General features: G+C 39.4%; 1 long non-coding RNA gene across 1 annotated transcript in view; it reads left to right on the forward strand.

Moving 5' to 3' along the window:
- Positions 1-298: 298 nt before the first annotated feature.
- The window catches only part of LOC139082806 (uncharacterized), a 54,106-nt gene continuing 38,743 nt past the window's right edge, over positions 299-15,661 (forward strand). The window contains exon 1 of the long non-coding RNA XR_011539058.1: positions 299-372. This is a non-coding gene — a long non-coding RNA (uncharacterized lncRNA). The remainder of the gene's footprint in view (positions 373-15,661) is intronic.

The raw sequence follows: 15,661 nt of genomic DNA on the forward strand, positions 1-15,661 counted from the left end.
AGAAAGGAAGGGAATAACACATTTTTAAATTTAAAAATAGATTCTTTTGCAGATATTGTTTATGTATAGGTATTATAGAAGTGAAGTTATGGAATTGGAGTTTATTAATTTTTCTCAGATCTTGAATGAATATTCTGTTACTTTGTGTTTATATATTCATTCACAGTACTTAATGGTAACAGGCATTGGGTGTCAAAGACAAATGAGACATAGTCAACAAAGAACTCAGACTTTGATAAGGCAAGCAAACATGTTAACAATTCCTGTCATAGTGTGATAAGGGTTACAGAGAAGGACCATCAAGAGTTCCAGGAGCACAGAGGAGACCAATAGCTTTGGACAGAGGCGGCTGAATGATTTTCTTCTTTAAGGGTAAGAATCGACATGCTAGAAGGTTAATTTCCAGTTGGCCTTTGGAATTCTGTCTTTTTCCTTAATCTTCTTTTTTCTCTGCCCTATCTTTCTCTAGAAGGCCAGAGAAGGTCAGAAGACAAAGTCTCCCTCCACGGGCAGTTAGGACAGTTACTGAGCAACAGGAAACACGGCTGTTCCTTCAAGGCCTGGTGTCCTCCCAGCCCCGAGGGTGGGAGCCTTTGGCATATTTTGAGTGTAGCTTCTGACTGCAATGGATCAGAATTTTATCCTATTTAACACCATATAATTCTTTTGAATACTATGTATTTTTCAGTGATTTTAAAGCCACTATTATAAAAGTTCTTATATTATCAAATAATGCTAATATTCTAGAATTTTTGTGCAAATCAATTGTCATTATATATAGTTAATGGACTTATAGACAGATCACGTCAATTTTTATTTTTTTCGTTAAAGTGCTCTTCATTGTATAAAGTCTCTTTAAAACATGCTTATTAGTTAAGCCTCTCAACAATGTGGAAATGTGGGTTGGTTTTATTATTCTCCAATTAAAGCTACTGCTCCGTGGCTTCCAAGGAAGGAAGTGAAGGCATTTGGAGAACTTGCCCCAGTTTTACATGATGCAAGTGGAATAAATAAATCCCCATGAATGAATCTTGACCTGCTTTCTGCCCCAAGTCATCTGAGAGATAAATATACCCCCTGCTCTAATAATGAGTCTCAGATTCTAGCTCAGAAAGCCATTGTGCTTTCTCAGCATTGGCCTTCAAAAACTTGGAAAGCTCAGTTTTCAAATAAAATCAATTTACAAGGAAAAAAATATTCTTTGAGATTACAAAAAAGGCAATAGTAAAGTAATAAAAAATCTGTTAAAACTACCTTTCTCCTTGTGTTGCAGAAATCGACAACTCTTTAAATATATTAAGCATATTATACCCCCCATTATGTATTTGACAGTATTAAGATATTCCTTACAACTGCAGTTGTCTGTCTATATTTGATGTGGAGCGTGGTTGCTGAATCACATCTTGACAGGGATCTCAGGCCTGTTGAAAGCTGGTTGAAACTCAGGATGGAGTCTGCATGAGAGGCCCATATCATTATGTCTTGCACACGGCACAGTGACACTTTCCTTATAGCTTACAGGTTCACAGAGCACATTCATGTGTCGCTTAACGACAGGAATACATTCGGAGAAATGCATTGTTAGACGATTTTGTCATTGTGCAAACATCATAGAGTGTACTTACACAGCCTACATGGTATAGCCTACTACACACCTGGGCTATATCATATAGCTTATTACTCCTAGGCTACAAAACTGTACAGCATGTCACTCTACTGAATACTGTAGGCAATTGTAACACAGTGGTAGGTGTTTGTGTCTCTAAAACATATCTAAACATAGAAAAGGTACAGTAAAAATAAGGTAGAAAAGATAAAAAATGGTACCCCTGTAGAGGCACTGACCATGAATGGAGCTTGCAGGACTAGAAGATGCTCTGGGTGAGTCAGTGAGTGAGTGGGGAGTGACATCACTGTTCCCTACATTAGACTTTATCAACACTGTACACTTAGGCTACACTAAATTTATAAAAAAATATTTTTCTGGGGCCAGCGTGGTGGTGCAGTGGTTAAGTTTGTGAACTCTGCTTCTGTGGCCCAGGGTTCGCCAGTTTGGATCCCGGGGGCGGACTTACACACTGCTTATCAACCCATGCTGTGGCAGGTGGCCCGCATATAAAGGGGAGGAAGGTGGGCACAGATGTTAGCTCAGGGCTAATCTTCCTCAGAAAAAAAAATATATATATTTTTCTTTCTTCGATAATAAATTAACCTTAGCTTACTGTAACTTTTTTACTGTATAAACTTTTTAACCTTTTGACTCTTTTGTAATAACACTTAGCTTAAAACAGAAACACATTGTACAGCTATACAAAAATATTTTCTTTCTTTATATCCTTATTCTATAAGCTTTTTTTATTTTTTACTGTTTAAACTTTTTTGTTAAAAACTAAGACACATGTTAGCCTAGGCCTACACAGGGTTGCGATCATCAGTATCACTGTCTTCCGCCTTCACACCTTATCCCACTGGAAGGTCTTCAGGGGCACTAACACGCATGGAGCTGCCATCTCCTGTGATAACAATGCCTTCTGGAACACCTCCTGAAGGACCTGCCTGAGGCTCTTCTTGAGGAGGTGTCACTCTTTTCAGAAATATGTCCATGGTGGTTTGCTTGGTTTCTTTCTTATCTTCATCATAGATTAGCTTGTAAGCAGATAATGTGCCATAAACATTCCTCTCTATTAATGAAGACATATGGTGTTATGATGGCTGTGACATCGCTAGGCGATAGGAATTTTTCAGCTCTGTTATAATCTTATGGGACCGCTGTCATATATGCAGTCTGTTGTTAACCGAAATGTCATTATGTGGCACGTGACTGTAAACTCAAAATCTCTGAGTAGTCACATAAGAGACTATTGGCATGTTGAGAGCACCCAGGTCTCAGTTTGCAACTCATCTCTGTATGTCTAGAACCTGCCACAGTCATCACCTTAGAATCCTGTCTTAGTGTAGGTACGATGAACTCCCATTACTTACTTTTGATCTGGGTGATTTTACAACCAGAAAGTCACTGCTACTTTCAAAACTAGAAAGTCACTAAGTCCAGCCCAGTCAGCTTGTTCATTCTTTTGGAGTTTTCTTCCTATTCACTTTGGTTTCACTCATAACTCTGGTAAAAATGATAAATGTCGTGTGAGTAGATGATAATTTTTGAAAATCTGTTTTCAAGCTCTCAAAGGAAGCTACTCTTCTGAAATTTCCCTTCTGGATTGCTTTAGTCAGAAGAATACTATGATAAATATTTTCACAATTCTTTTTTCAAGCATAATTATTCAGCAAATTATAATACTAACATTATTATAGAGAGTCTTAGGAAATAGGTAATAAGGCGTAGTATTTTGTATTTAGTGATAGAAACATTAAGGCTGACAACAACAAGTGATTTTAAAACGATTAAATTCCAGCTCAACTAGTCTTTTGGCAAGCATTTACTAAAGGCACTTGAGGAAACAGCAGCAGTAATGACAGCAATAATAAAACATAGCAGGATAGACTTGCCTCTTTAATGGCCATGACTCTTGTGCAATGTGTATAATTAACAATCCATCGAAACCACTGGAGGAACATCCTGTAAATGGTTTAGGGAGACCTTTGTCCTCAGATTTACTAACTAACGATGTTCTGTAATGATTTGGTAAATCATTGTTTTCTATTGATTTTAAAATATTTGGAAATATAGAGTTAAAAATATAAAGTCTGACAGAGGACTTGGAGTTGGTACCTTTTCATTTAAATTCTTTGCCATAGCTCCCAGCGTGTTCTCAGCATCCGTGGAATGCTGGAGGGTCTATCTCTCAGTGTATGAGAGAAGAGCCAACGATAAATTTTTGTTTTGAAATCCAGCAATTTCATAAGCCTACTGAAACTGTGTTCATCATTACTAAACTCTACTGGTATAAATATTACATGACAAATAAAATTATGGCTTACTGGTAAATCAATTCATTCGTTTGAACTTTTGTAACACAAAGATCAAGAAACAATGCAGTGTGCATTTCTTTCTGCTAAAGAATATCTAAAGTAAATGTCTTTTTAAATTATAATATCTGCAATCGTATAAATGTTATAGGTCTTTAAAAATGTAAAATTTTGAGGAATAAAATTTGTATGAGGTGTACCAACTCACAGTGGCAGTAAATATGACTGCTAAACTGAAATAGGAGAGTCTGGCTGAGGACTTGTTGAGAATAAGTTTGTAAAATATGTTTTCAAGAAAAAAAAAGTAAAGATAGATTCAAAGTAGTTTTTTTTGGTATGGTTTCAATTTAAATAAAAAACAACAAGAAGCCACGTCTTAGTACCTTCCCCCTGAGATATTGTACACACAGAGGTTCATTTAAGGATGTTCCTAGCACAGAGATTCTCAAACATATTTGGTTCATGACACATTTAGTGTCCCAGTTATTTTTTCGTGGAGACCCTAGGACAAAAGAAACATCTGATGGTTCTGTTTATTGAGTAGCCCCAAATTTAATAGTAGTATTGTATTAGTAGTTTGTGTAGCGTCTGGCAGATGCACCTGTGCTTCCCTCAAAATTTAAAAAGATTCCGTGACCCTCCTGTATGTTTACAGCAGCCAGCACAGTGTGGGATCCATGGTCCAAGCAGCATTAATGGCAAAACACTGGTAATGACTCAAATGCTCGTTAATTGGAGGATGTTTAAAGGATAGTGTGTCTGTGTAATGGAACACTATGTAGAAATTAAAAAAAAATTGAGGTGATCTATTTGTACTGATTTAGAAAGTTCTCCAATACATGTCATTGAGTGAAACTTGGAAATGTGCAGAGGAATAGCTATATAATATGGTACCATTTAAAATACATACATGTATATGGAAAGCCAAACTGTGTATATCTATACAAACATACACACGAATATATATATCTATTTTGTATATACACATATTTTGGGCGTTGTGGGTGGCACACACGTTTTGTACTGGTCCTTGAAGCTCCCTGCTGTGTTCAGAGTGCTCCCACCCTGTGCAGGCCGCTCTGACATTTGGAGTGGGTAGCCCAGGCTTCCCCCTCAATAGTTGCCTTTTCCCTTTTTCCGAAACTGCTATGTCTGCCTCTGCATATTCCATTCGCTTCTCTTCCCTACTTTTTTAAATAATTAAGAAAATGTTAAAAAGGAATTAAATTGTAAAGGAAGTAAATTTAAAGTTATGCTCTGTAGGACTTTCCTGATGATAGAAGGAAATCACTTAAAATCTTAAAACCTTCCCAACGAACCCTCAGTTTGGAGCCTCCTTTCCTAACTCAGTTTTCCTGACCTCAGCTTCACACTTTTCTCTCAAAGAACCGCCTCCTCCTTCCAGCCTTTCCTGTGAGGGTCTCTTAATATGTTACACAGGAAACTCCCAACCCTGCTGAGTATGCAGCCTGATTCACTGCAGGATCTCTCCTCCCTCCACAGTCCATCTCTCTGTTCTTCCTTAGTGTGTTTTCCATATGCCAGGCCTCTTGTACAAGGCGGGGAAGGGTTTTCTTGGTCAATCATTTCCATCACAATTTCTCAACAATGGATTTTTGCACATGTTCTCCATCTACCAGGCACACACACTTGTTTCTGCTTTAGGGCTTTTGCTGGAGCTTATTTCTGGCATGCTGTCAATATCACATTCTCGCAGAGGCCTCTCCCAGCATCCCCGTTTAAGAAGTCTCCCAGGTAGGGTTGCCAGATAAAATACAGGATGCTGAGCTCAATCTGAATTTCAGGTAAGCAATGAATAAGGTTTTGTAAAAGTATGTCCCAAATATTACATGAGACTTATTTATACTAAAAAATTATTCGTTATCTGAAACTCAACTTTAACTCGGTCTCCTGTGTTTTTATTTGCTAAACCTGGTAACCCTACTTCTAGTCATTTTCCAGTGCAACAGTGCTGTAATTTTCTCCTTGCACTCACTACTAAGTGATGTTCTCTTGTTTATGTAGGTGTTTGTGTGTTTAACGCCCCTCTTCCTCCACAGGGATGTGGGGTCCATGAGAGCAGGAACGCTGTCTGTCTTGTTCCCCACTGTGGTCCCAGCACCTAGGACAATGCCTTCTGTACCCTAGATATTTAGTACACTCTCTTGAGCGGTTGAATACACATCTTCCAAAGACAAATGTTAGTTCTCAAGGATAACGCTTTTTAAACTGAAATATTTTCTTTCTGCTTTGTATTTTGTAAGGAACCTGACCTTTCATGGAGTTCTATTGTCACGTAATTATAGACAGCACAGTTTATCCTTTACTGCTCCCAATTGTGCCTTTCAGAACTTCTAGAATAAGAAAAGAGTCATGTAATCCTGTTACAGAAAGAAAAGCTTTGAAAAAACCATTCTAAAAAGCCCCCTAAACCCTATTATGTTAAGTAATGTTGATGAAGAGAAGGGAAGTCGTGTACTTTACCAATTATATATATTTTAACCATTTTTTAAAACTTTAATAAAAAACATTCAAGATTGTATCAAATTTTGATTCATAGGAAACTGTCAACACATTGGGTTGCCCTGGGGTTAACTTTAAATGGTTTTTGGCAAAAATCTAACAATAAAGCTTCTCTTCTCTATCCATGCATATTTTGAACTTATTTGTGAATGTGGTATTCTATGAAATTTATGAATTTTTTAAGAAAGTAATCGGCTTTCTGGTTGTTTAAGGAAAGGTAAATTAATTGCGTTTGTTGTTCATCGTAGCAAATAATTTTTTTTCTGAGTATATATTTCCTTGGAATATAAGTTCCACAGAATGTTACTCTTATTGATAGAATATAAAGCTCTATATGGTCTTTTTCACAACAAGTTTCCACATCTTCTTTGGATAAAGTTGACTAAGTGGTCTTCAGACAGAATGATGAGTAAAATTAACAGTTGAGTAATTATGAGGGGAATCTAATCAGTATGACCTGATTTTGTGTAATCCAGACCTCCTTTTTCTTAATTCCAGATATAGGGATCAGAGTATTTTAAATTACATAACAGTTTTTGTCTTTGGGTTTTTTTGTGTGAAGAAGATTGGCCCTGAGCTAACATCTGTTGCCAATCCTCCCTTTTTTGCTTGAGGAAGATTGTCTCTGAGCTAAGATCCATGCCAGTCTTCCTCTATTTTTTGTGTATGGGACACCTCCACAGCATGGCTTGATGAGTGCTGTGTAGGTCCACACCCAGGATCTGAACCCGTGAACCCCGGGGCCACCAAAGCAGATAATGTGAATTTAACCACTACAGTACTGGGCCGGCCCCCTAAAATGCACTCTTTATTTATATGAAGTCTAAATTGGTGGTGGTAGTTGTGTGTATGTATTGAACTAAAAAAGTACATGATTGAAATGTTTGATAGATTTTTAACTCTCCAGTTAATTTGTATGTTGCAAATGTGTAACATATCAATATTTTGCTTTCAAAACACAGATCTCTGTTGGACACTGATAGTCAAAGCATCTAACTATCACGATAGTCAGAAATCCCAGCCAATATTAACTGGGGCTGTCTGATTTTGCAGCCTCTTTCCGAGCAGCTGCTAAAGGTGGGTCAGCAAATTAGAGGGCCTCCCTTCCTCAGTTTGTGAGAGCAAGCAGGTTTTGATCGAAGGAAACAAGGAAAAACAGGAGGCTGCCCAGATATTGTGAAGAGTGACATTGGTCTCCAGCAGAGTTCCTCATGGGCGTGTCTCATCCTCTTTTGTGCTTAGTGTGTGTGTGTGCGAGTGTGCACACTGGCTGATGAAACCCCCTTCCTGTTGAACTGGGACGGAACTAAGTGGGGAGGGTGTAGCTTTGGAGGGTTCTGAAATCTAAGAACAAGCTTCCTTTCCCACCACTTTCCGCTGAGTCAGTTCACTGCAGAGTGCCCCGCAGGATCTAGAGGCCTTTGTGTTCTGATGATTTTACTAGCTACAAAAGCCACACCCTCGTGCTACACAAACAGAACACTTTGTCCTTCCAGGAGGTCCGACTTTGACCACAGCCCCGTGATTTCAAAGCTGCCTCACGGTGGCTTGCCTATTGCGATGTAAAGTGTTGGGCCAGTGCGTGTCTCCAGTTATAATGCAGATTCTTACCCTTGCTAGCTCTGGGGCTCACAGGCTAGTGGAAGCTTTAATCACTTAAAACAGGCTCAGAAATCTGTTTATTACAACACACACAAAAGAAAAAGCCCAATGACAGTGAGAAAGAAATGGAATAACGTGTTTTGATTTAGAAAAATTCATGCTTTTATTTTTTAACAACACGTATTCATTTATCACAAATACGCACTTATATGTTAGGATCGTACATGATCCATGGTCTACAGGCAGCTATAGGAAAGAAGTGATGGAGTGGAGGAGGGCTGAGCCTGGAGACTGAGCTTCAACTGGCAACCTCAATCTCCTGCTTCGCAGCACAGCAACAATCCTCTTTATGAGATTTTAATCATATTCCTATTCTCCCCAAACCCTACTACAGGCTCAAATGCATCTTACATAATATTATATTCTGAACTCAAGAGGATAGATAATATAAAACTCCCTTCTATTGAATGGTGACTACAGGCGCTCTGCCAAATGCCATGTTCATTTTCGTGTTTAATATTAGACATAACTCTGTGAAGTAACTTCTATAATCCTCTTTTCACTAATGCGGAAAAGGAGCCTTAGAGGTGTTAATCTCTAGACATGGTCACTCAGTTAATAATGGGAAGAACTGGGGTTCTCACAAGGCCCAGTAGACTCCAGAGCTTAGGATCTTAACCACAATGACATTCAGCCCATTAACTGCACCAGCCTTTGCATTAAGAAGAGCTTGGGGCTGCGGTCCCATCAAACTGGGGGCCAGAGAGGAACGATGTTGATAAATATTACCAGGCAGCTAAGCACCTCCCCACATTGGCCTAAGAAGCCCTCTCCTACCCTTGGCCAAATCAACATTGCCTTTTCTATTGCTTTGCAGCCTTCATAAAGCAATTTGGGATGTCATTTTTGCTCCAGCCAAGCAGACCCTATGAAGTCTCCCTTTTCACTATCAGACCCCCCTCACCATCGTCCATCAAGCTATATCCTAAGCCTTCTGCAAAGTGAATCTCACAAAAATGTATTATTGACGTTGTTCTAAAGTCTCACACTTAGACTAACTCTGCCAATTTCAGTCATTACAAGAAATATTGTAAAACAAACTACTCTTGCTTTTTTTCTTAATGAAACCAATTCAATCTGAGGCGTTTTAAAAAAAATTTTGGTTTATGTATGCTTATGTTTTTATTTTTTATTTTGATATGTGACTTTAACATCAGCCAAAAAAGAAAACAATACAAATATCGTCCATTTGGTGAGCCCTCCAAATAAATACCAATAATTCTATTTTTTCATTTTGTTTTACTTTTTGTAAGATTGAGCCGATTTGATGGTTCCTTCTGGAAGCACTGTATTCTTGTGGCTTCTGCAGCACACAGTCATCTGGTTTTCTTTCTGCCTCACTTGCTCTCCTTTGCTAGTTTTTCCTTCTCTACTCAACTGCTCGGTGCTGGGTGGCTTGGATTTGACTTTGATCTCTGTCTCCATCCATTCTCTATCCCTTTCTGACCTCATCCAGCCCCATGAATTTAAAAACCATCTCTATGCTGATGAGTCTAAAATTTCCATCTTCAGTCCAGACGTCTTCCCTAGTTCCAGATGTCTAGTCCACATCTCCCTCCATATGTACAATTACAATGTTTGTCACATGTATAAGGAGGGACTTTTAATTTTCTTTCAAAACTATTTCTCTCCCAGTCTTGTCCATCTTAGTTAATTAAACTACTGTCTACCCTGTTGTTCAAACTACTTCATAGTTTCTTGTTTCTGTACCTCTCCACATCTCTTTCATTCTTTTCTCTTTCTAGAGACTAGCTCTTCTGCTATATATTTCTTCCCAGTGCTTGCAGCCAGGAGAAAGGAACTGAAACTTCTGAATCCCGACTCCAGCCCTGGCTTGGGAAAGAGGGTCATTTGAGTGAGCTCTTGTTAGCTGTCTGCCCTGATCCACACAGCCAGAATGGGACTAAGGGCATATTCTATAATCAGGCCTCAGGCCTGGTTACGAGTAGGGTGATTTCCAGAGAAGGGGATTTGTGGTACTTGGGTTGGGCAAACATCCTAATAATGTTAACTGTACAGTCTTACCAAGTTTTCAATAATTTTTATATTCATGACCCCCTTGACTTGAACACTCATGTACAGAAGTAGAAAGAATCATGGTTTTATCAATGATTGTAGTCAAAAAGACTTCTTTTTCTGCTCCATCATTTCCTCTTTTTCCTAATTGATTAAGAAAGAACTCAGACTATATGATTTCCTGACTCTCCTTGACATAAGCTCTTCCTCTAAGCTCAGCCCAGCAAGGTTTGTTTCATTTTATTTCTTCACCAAATGTGCATGCCTAGTTTAGTCTACCAGCTCTTGCCAAGTAGCCTTTTGGGGGTAATCAAATGTACTAAGAGTGCTGGTGACTAAGTATCCTTGAATTCAACCAGAGTCTGTTAAAATTGACTTAATTATAACTTTTATAATATGATTCTGAGTAATTGGGAAAACATGCCTAACTACTGGAATTCCCCAAAAGAAAAGAAATCTAATGAGAGAAAAAAATAGAGCAAATACTCTTAATTTTGACAATTCAATGAGAGTCTGGTGGATGGTATTCACATTTCCTTCAGCCAGGATCTTGATCCATGACAAGTCAGTGCATCACTGAAGGTAAAGCTAGATTGTACTATGATTTATCTTTCTAAAAGAATGTGGTGTTCATGCCAGAAAAGAGGGAGAGGAGCCTCTGTCTTCATGAACTAGAATTATTCACCGTATTTCTTACCTCATCAATCTCTCAATAGTAATTTTCAAACGGAAGTCTACTGGTTGTTTTTTGCTGGGATGGGCCTTCCTGTCTAGCAATGCAGCTATTTCCATTTAATAATTACATAATTGTTATGGAAATTCCCTTTTAAAAGCATTGCTTAAGAAAATTGTGCAACATTTCTCCCCCAACTTCCTAAAGGATACATAAGTCACACCAAGGATAAATGATGTGAAATTGCTTTTCTGGGACATTGTTGCCATTAGAGAGAAATGAAAGCAATGTTTTAGTAGCCTTTTGCTTCACAGAATAAATATCACCCTTGTCATTCTCATGAATTGATTTTTGCCTATTTGACGACAGAATTCTTCACGTTATAGCTAAATTGTTTTGATTACTCAAAATGTCACAATATGAAAGATGGTACAACTATAATTTCCTCACCTTTCTGTCTTTATCTGATCCAAATTATACACCAAAACTGAGAAAAACAAGTCCATGGATAATGGAGATATTCACAAACAAATTAAAACTGGAGAATTAAAAAAAGGATGAGTCATAAAATATATTTTGTGTTAGATAAGATTTGTTTATTCTCATGAATGATATTTCCACCGGTTTTCAAGCAAGCCAATTACAAATCTTTGGTAGAATAAAAGAGACTATGGAGAAGATTCAGATAGGGGTCCCTGCTCTGCCTTCTTCATTGTTTTCTTCAACTGCTATTCCATTGCTGAAAAAAATGGGGAAGCGTCACTGATAAAGCTTCAGAATTTCCCCAAAAGGAGAGAGTTAGAAACTCTTCTCAGAACACTTGCTTTGGATAAAGAGTTCTGTGATCAGATGAGTTTGGGGATCACTGTTGTATACATATTCCATGGTTTCAGCCGTGGCCCAGACCTCTTCTTCAGAGCCAGTCCCATTCAGCCAGCCTCCTTTGTAAGGTGTCCTCCTGGAAGTTCCCCAGGCGATTCAAACTGCAAAACTGAACTCACAGTTTTTTCTCTCCATATCTGCTTTCCTCCATTCATTTCCTGCCAGCAGTCTTGTTGCCCAAGTCAGAAAACTGGTGTTCATCCCATATACCTCTATATCACCCACTCCTCTCCACTCGCTTGATCAAAGTCATCAGTTCTTTTTATTTCACACCTTCTGATCTCTCTGACAGCCGTTCTTTTTCTCTATTGTCAATCAGGCCACTGTCCTGGCTCTTGTTTGGTTGGCTTGCATTCGTTCTCCTCCACTTCCTCCAATTCCTCCTTCACACTATTGACACAGATTTCCTAAGCAAATCTGCCCCACTGAGTCCCTTATTTAAAATATTTAAGTGGTTTCCCTTCAAGATAAAGTTCCTACCTCTGCTCTTTCCCTCTTAGATTCCCTATCTCCCTTACATGAACCCTGTGCCTCGCAGCTTCCCTGCAGTTGATGCTCTCTCTTTCCATTGCTGACTGTACGTACTGTTTTGCTGAAAACATCCTTCCCACCCTTGTGTGACTGGCCGGTTCCTCCTCACTTAAGGCGCAGCTCATGTGCAACTTCCCTGACACTTCTGTCTCCCCTTCTCTGAATAATGCGCCCCTCTTTTATCCTTCCTAAGCACCTAGTACATAGCTCTGACATAACACTAAAAGGCAACATGATACTCTATCACTGAAAGAGTATTGCCATTGGAGTCACATTGAATTGTGGGTCTACCATTTATTAAATATAAACCCAGAATATAGTTTAACCTCAATATACCCCAATTTTTCATCTGTAATTAATTATGGTGATAATACCTGCTATATGGAGACTATATAGGTTTTGACTAAAATAAAGTATATAAAGCATAAAAAAATAGCGCCTGGTATGATAGGCGAATGTAGTTGCATCTCCCCCATACCTGTGGATGTATTGTGTTCTTGGGGTTCTCAGGGCTGGGAACAGAATTGGTCTTCAGAAATGCCATCAGCATTTGATGCTATTGCCAACTTCTTCTAACAGATACTTTCCTGGGGCCAGCCAGTAGCGTAGTGGTTAAGTTTGTGTGCTCCGCTAAGGTGGCCTTGATCACTGCTTCACTAGCCTGGATCACAGGCGTGGACCTAGACACTGTTTATCAAGCCATGCTGTGGCAGGTGTCCCATATATAAAATAGAGGAAGATGGGCATGGATGTTAGCTCAGGGCCAATCTTCCTCAGCAAAAAAGAGGAGGATTGGCAGCAGATGTTAGCTCAGGGCTAATTTTCCTCAAAAAAGAATTAAAAAAACTAACATACACTCTCCTGTCTTGAATTTCCTGACACAGTTCTCATCTATGTTCCTCCTACCATTCTGGCTGCTCTTTTTTTGTGTGTGAGGAAGATTTGCCCTGAGCTAACACCTGTGCCAATCTTCCTCTACTTTGTATGTGGGATGCCTCCACAGCATGGCTGATGAGAGGAGTGGGTCTGCACCTGGGATCCGAACCGGTGAACTCCTGGCTGCCAAAGCAGAACATGTGGAACTTGAACCACTCGGCCACCGGCAGGTCCTGGCTCTTTTTCTACATATTTTGCTGGGTCATTTCTCATATATGAAATGGAGGAAAAACTTTTCCTCTATCCTCTTAGGTTAAATCTCAGAGGCATATGAATTAAGCTGGCAAGAGACAGATTCACAGGAGAAAAGGCAGAAAATCTTATTTTTAATTTTACATGCATGGGGGCTCCACAGAAAAGAAGTGAAAACTCAAAGAAGCAGTTAGACTTGGGGGTGTAGATACCATTTTAATAGAGGGTGATAAATTGTGGGAAGGTGACAAGGAAAAGTATGGTAAATCAGGGTTGATTAGTAAGGTTTGTTACGCAGACTCACCTCGTGCTGTCTCTGGCCTTGCTGTGGGAGAGGGGAACACCTTTACAAATGGAAATTATGCCCTGCTTTTAGGCAGAAAGGGCTAAGGCAGAGAGCTTTTTCTGTGTTTGCTATTTCTCACCTGCCTTCAGCTCAAAGTAATCTTTGTGCCAAAGTAGCATATTTTGTGGTGGCATATTCTGATCCCCTTCATTTACTTACCCTTTTAAATGTTAGACTTCATCAGGCCCTGTCTGGATCCTCCTTCTTCTTATCTCATTCTCCCCTTCTCCCAGAGTTTCTCAGAGCTTAATTGACTGCCTGTATAAGAATCACCTGCCTTCCTTTTTCTGGACACATGCAGAGGAAGAACAGTTGGGGTTGGAGGGAGATGGGATCATGGATCTGCATATTTATTTATTTATTTATTTATTTATTTATTTATTTTTGGTGAAGAAGATTGGCCCTGAGCTAACATCTGTTGTCGATCTTCTTTTTTGCTTGAGGAAGATTGTCCCTGAGCTAATATCTGTGCCCATCTTCCTCTATTTTGTATGTAGGATGCTGCCAGAGCATGCCCTGATAAGCGGTGTGTAGGTCTGTGCCTGGGATCTGAACCGACGAACCCTGGACTGCTGAAGTGGAGTGCACAAACCTAACACTATGCCACCGGGCCAGTCCCCTGGATCTGCGGATCTGCATTTTTAACAAGTTTTTCAAGCAAGTCTCAGATAAAATGCATTTGAAAATTTTGCCCTTAGAAATTTCATCCTCTCCTGTGGCTTTAATTACCACACTTTGCTAAAGACTTTCAAATTTATCTCCATAAATTTCAAATTTGTGTCTTCAGACCTCACTGTTGGACTCCCTACCCATATAGGCAACAGCCTCTTCGGCATTTCCCTCTGGAATCTTGTCGGGTGACATGTTCAAAAGTTAAATTTTCATACTCCTCTGCTGAGTGTTTGTTATCGTAAAGGAAGCAACGTTTACCCAAAGGCTCACACCTAGGCTCGGCCTTCTCCTCTGTCTTCACTTCCTCTACCCTAGCACCAGAATGCATGGAGTATCTCTTGAATCTTGCCACTTCTGTCTAACTCTGTTGTCGCAGCCCCTAATCTAAGCCGCAGTTATCTCTTGTCTGAATTTCTGTGATAGGTTCCTAACTAATCTTCTGGTATTCACAGTAAATAGTAATAAAGCATGGGCTCTGAAGTCTGACTTCTAGGTTTCAAAATCCTGCTTGTCAATACCTTGCTTAGCCTCAGTTCCTTCTTCTATAAGATGAGGATGAAATAGTGCTTTCCCCGGGGGGGGGGGGGGGGGGGGCTTTAATGAGGGTTACCTAAGGTCACATATGGAAAGCTCTCTATATTGTGCGAGCCGCAGGGGAATCTCACAGTAAGTGTCAGTTGTTGCTGTGATCAACTCCTACCCTTTTCAGCCCATCAGCCACCCAACATTAGTGATCCTTTAAAAATACAAATCAAATCAAGTCATATTTCTACTAAAAACTCTTCAAAGACTTTGTGACATCTTTAGAATACTGACCTTTATAAGGCTTGCATGACTCTCCTTGAGCTGTCTAGCCGTAATTTAAAGTCCCAATGCCATCTTTCACTACTCTTCCTTTTGATTTTTTCCCCCAGCATTTCTAGATTTCTTTCATTACGTAAATGCACCACCCTCTCTTTTGCATCCAGGCTTTCACTCTTACAATTCTTTCTTGTCTGGCATATAGTCCTGCCCCCGACTACCCCCTAAGTCCCTCAGCCTTCCATTGTTTAAAGAATCGTGCTCTTCTATCAGATTTTAAGGAAAAAACCGAAACACAAAAACAGCTTCCTTGGAGTGAGGTCCTTCCTTTGGATTCAGTTTTTCCTTTTTTGTAGCATTCATCACAACTGTCATTTCTTTCTTTGGCCGTTTTCCCCATGTTCCATTTTGATGATGGGAACATATCTGGCTTCTTCATGGTTGTATTCCCCAGTGCATGGCATGTTGAAGACTCAATAATATTTATTAAATGAATGAATATT

The sequence above is a fragment of the Equus przewalskii genome, chromosome 4, assembly GCF_037783145.1.
Source record: "Equus przewalskii isolate Varuska chromosome 4, EquPr2, whole genome shotgun sequence".
Classification (NCBI taxonomy): domain Eukaryota; kingdom Metazoa; phylum Chordata; class Mammalia; order Perissodactyla; family Equidae; genus Equus; species Equus przewalskii.